Source organism: Ananas comosus, linkage group 23, assembly GCF_001540865.1.
Source record: "Ananas comosus cultivar F153 linkage group 23, ASM154086v1, whole genome shotgun sequence".
Taxonomy (NCBI): Eukaryota; Viridiplantae; Streptophyta; class Magnoliopsida; order Poales; family Bromeliaceae; genus Ananas; species Ananas comosus.
In genome coordinates, this window is record NC_033643.1 from 4,144,296 (window position 1) to 4,148,740 (window position 4,445).

The 4,445-nt window shown below is 37.8% G+C and overlaps 1 long non-coding RNA gene across 1 annotated transcript; it reads left to right on the forward strand.

Moving 5' to 3' along the window:
- On the forward strand, nucleotides 721-3,424 carry LOC109728091. Its single transcript, XR_002220913.1, has 6 exons — nucleotides 721-964; nucleotides 1,041-1,187; nucleotides 1,307-1,390; nucleotides 1,517-1,706; nucleotides 2,356-2,469; nucleotides 3,214-3,424. It is a non-coding gene; the product is annotated as an uncharacterized LOC109728091 (long non-coding RNA).

Below are 4,445 nucleotides of genomic sequence, written 5' to 3' on the forward strand. Positions count from 1 at the left end.
TATGCATGTTCAGAAATTATAGAAAATTTTGCATGCCATGCTAAAAATAGCTCAAAACACTGCATGTAAAACAGTAGAATTTTGAATGTAAATAGCATGAAGCTACAAATTAAACTGTATATAATAGAAAATCATGTATCATACACCAACTAACCTTGTTCTCATCAAAATCAAAATCAATTAACGGGTTCGCATCTGGACATCGATACTCATCATGAAATTGGCAACTTCCTGCAGACCATAGGCAGGGTACCTAACACAAATACTTCAAGATTCCTAGATATTGTATATGTAATAGACTGAAAATTTGATTAGAAGCTAATTGTGATCAAAGTGATCACAATAATGCTAAAATAGAAATTAAGTGTTTTTGAACTTAATTAGTAGCTTGAGAACAGCAATTGACATGTTTTGAAAGTGTGTGAGTGGACTCGAAATGAATTGGATGTGCCAAAGACCTCCAATTTCTATTACTATCATGAAGCTGAAATTTTAGTTAATCTTGACCAAATGATCAAAATTAATGCCAAATTGGAAATTAATGCTTCCAAATTAAATTGGTAGCTTTGGGAGGATCCTTGGCATGTTTTAGAAGAATTTGGATGAATTGGAAGTGAGCTAAATGGGTGAATTATGCTAACTAAGCTGCTGCTGATGCTGCTGCCACATAGGACAGCAGGGCAAATTCTGAAAATAAAAGGGCTAAGTTGCAATTATACAACCTTATCACCTAAACCAGCTCACCTGAAGTTGCTTACGTACTGGATGTTTATCCTCTCAGCCCCTTTTCACTTCTCTTTCCTCTCTCTCTCTACTTAGCAAACAATTAAGAGAAAAGGGATTACCTTTCCTGCTGGAACTGAAGCAGACCTTGGGGAAGCCTTCAATCCAGCCTGGTGGCTTGCGGGCTGAGGAGGAGGTTTTGATCCGAGCAGGATTCCTGCTGATGGAGTTGTGAACTAAGGTGAGCTTAATTGTTAACTGAGTCAATTGCTTTAACTTAAGTGTTTTGGTTAATGTTGAGTGGACCTATGAAGCAGATTTAAAGGAAATCTCTGCAGTTGATGCTGCCGAACTGCAGGAAATTAGGCTAATTGAAGCTATCAAGTGGAAGTCCAGCTGAGAATAATTCATAAAAGGGGTTCACGGTTGCTGAAATTTCAGATTTCAGAATTGGGGAATTTTGGGTTAGTTGATGTTGAAAGAAAGTAGAAGAGCCTTAAATTGAGGCAAGTTGCTTCTATAATTAATTGTAATTAGGTTACTTACTTTAAAGTGAAGTAATAAGGACCTTATTGGCTGCCAGGAATTAAAATTTGGTGGAGTTGATGCAATAATTAAACTGCTTGTGACCCGAATTGTGAAGAACCTGGTAGAGCTCGGAAATGAGGTAAGCTGAATGTTTATCCCTGGTTTGAGTGTTTCTTTTGATTGCCTAAGTTGAAGAAGGCAACAAGCAATTGAGTTCTAAGCTTGAACTAGTAGCAATTGTGAAATGGATTAATTACTGCTGCAGGAATTGGGAAAAAGGAAAAAGAAGTTAAGTGCTGAAATTCCTGCAGTAAGGAATTTCTTGCTTGCTGAAGTTGCTGAATCAAGGTTGCAGTTGAAGGAAATTACAACTCAAGTGGAACTTCTTTTGATGCTTAAGCTGAAAAAAAGGAAGTTCTAGAAAGCTGAGAGCAAATTAGAAGCTTCTAGTTCAGGTGAAAGAAAAATAGAAATTAAACCCGAATTGAGTAGAGTTGTGAAGTACGATTTCAGAAATCCAGCATGGAAAATACTTGTCCTTGAGCTGGGAATTATGTAAATGGGACAAATACAGATTAAGCTACTTATAATTGTGTTATGATTAGAAGTTAGTTGGTTGCTCTAGAAGAATTCTAAGCATAAGAACAATTTGTTCCATGCTTATAACAGCTGCTCAAAGGGAAGGAAATGCTGAAAATTCAGCATAAGTTAGAACTTCAGCTTGATGCTGAAATGGAGATTGAGCTGAAACTTTTAAACACAATGAGCTCTACGGGATTTATTCTAAGTAAATACTTATGATTACTAAGCTACAGCTAGGAATTGTTGCTGCAGCAAGCAGATTTCAGCATTGAAATCTGTTACCTAGGGAGACTAAAAGTGAGTAGCGAAGTATTAATGCAGAAATTCAGCAAAAGTGAAATTTCAGCATTGAGATTGAGTACATTGAGGCTTATTGAAGCTGCTATAGTAGTAATGCATATACTACTTAGAGTCGAGATACAAGTTTCGCTGAGGTGTATGTATAACTTCAGTTTAATCTCTTTTATTCTCCTATGAAGGAAAGTTAAATATACTCAAAGGTCTAAATTAATATTTCGACAGGTTCTTGGTACGCTAATTACGATAAAGCCAGTTAGGCTCTATTTGCATCTAGTCGGGTGATACCTTCGTGGATTCAGCCCGAGACGTGAGTTCTAATTGTTAGCATCCCTACAGGTGGGTGGTGCTATCCGAAGTCTTTGAATCACCTTTTATGTCTATTATATTTCATTGAGCATATTTATAATTGTTTAGTCATGCATTATAGGGTAATTGGCATTGTGCAAGTGAAAATGTGAATTTCTATCAACAGTGAGAATTTGTGGACTTTAGAATATGGACATAGAACCCTATGAATGTATGGACTATAACAATAGTGAACTTGGTGACATTCAACTAGAGGTTTGGTTAGCATCGAGAAATGGAATTGTGAAACTAGCATAAAGAACTAGTTAGAGTAAATTGTGACAGTGTTTGTCAGTTGAATCCTCTAAAGGGGGATCAGATCATACTCACATTTGTTTGGTTCAAGTGAGGTCGCTCCTCCTTGAACGATGAGCTCCGGAGTAGTCATCTTTACTGGACCAGGAGGTTGCGTCTCCCCCAGTTGACAGTCCCGTCGGGTGCAGGTTGCGTCTCCCCGATATTTGGGATAGTGTCAGTGAGTGATTGTTAACCAAAAGGGTTAACCAATGAATTGGGTAAATTCAGTAAAAAGCATGCATGCATATTTACAGTTTTCCTATATTGCTTTCTTTCAGCTTGTACAGGCATTGTAGTAGTTACATGTACAGTTGGTTACTATCTGTGTTACTTTTCTTGCCTACATATGCCTGAATAGACCTAGTGGGTGAGTCGGCGAGGTCGGTGGCCGAACCCACTGGGAACTTTCTTGTAGTTCTCACACCACTAACCATACAGGTTCCAGTGCGAGCGTTGTGGCCATGGATCGCGGCAAGGGCCCCGCAGCTTAGCTAGCTGACACCAGAGTTCTAGTAGTTTACCATTTTGGCTTCATGTATCATCTAGTTTGATGTACAGAGACATGTAAATGAATGTATTATAGAATATGTAAATAACTAAATGCGTTCATACTCAGTTATGCAAAGTTCAGTTTGAAAGTTTTAAATTACTGTGAATTTTCTGTATAGCTAGCTTACTATCACTTGTGATTGTTGCTTGCCCTCGTGCAAGCCATGTATATTGAAATGTTATCCTGGGAATTGTTTATTTCTTTATACATGTACTCGTTGTGGTTGAGCCTTGGGTGGACAGCGGAGGTTCTGTCCGTTCGGCGTCTGTGTACGGGCCCGGATCGACCAAAGTGGCGATAGCGGGACGTGACAGTATATGTGTTCACTAAAGGTTCAGAGTAGTAACTATGCCCAGGCTATTTATTATTTAATTTGCATGATCGAAGAGCAATGCTCCTCTTGCACACACCACCTTCTCTCATTTGACGAGGTTAAGATATAAGCTTTCGTGACGTAACTTTTCGAGTTTCACATTAGTAAATTAGGCAATCGAGCACGAACTGATTGTCTCTACAAGAACTTATTCATTTTCTATATGAAAATAGACTATAACTCAAATCCAAACGATGTGCTAAACAAGGCCACTAAGGATAAAAAATGAGTGTGTCATGTCCCGGGACCAATTTTAAAAGCCTTTTATAATAAATACTATTTTAGAAATCAAAATAAATACTATTTTTGAAATTAGAATTGCGAAAAATGTGCATTTTTTTTAAATTCAACCTGGCCCACGTGGCGTACAGACCCGCCACAAATACAAAGTTTTTCTGCCCACATGGACAGAATCTCCTTTATATTTGCACGGCGTACCCAACAATAACAACAACAGAATCACAACTCACAATCTACATTTACCAATCCACAAACAATTCATGCGATGCAATTTCATACAGCTAGCGATCCTTAAAGATGATGTATGTCTTTAAACACTCCTTAGGTGCTGGATGATGCGATGCACAATACAACAGTCATTCTATTTAAAAGTACTCCCCGCCTGGAAACTTTATTTTTAAACTCTATTTGTTCATCCATAAAAATTATTCGAAAATCTTTTAAAATTGTTTCCTACTCGAAAACTCCATTTTTGAAAGCCGATTACCGCGAGGGGTAGAAAACCAC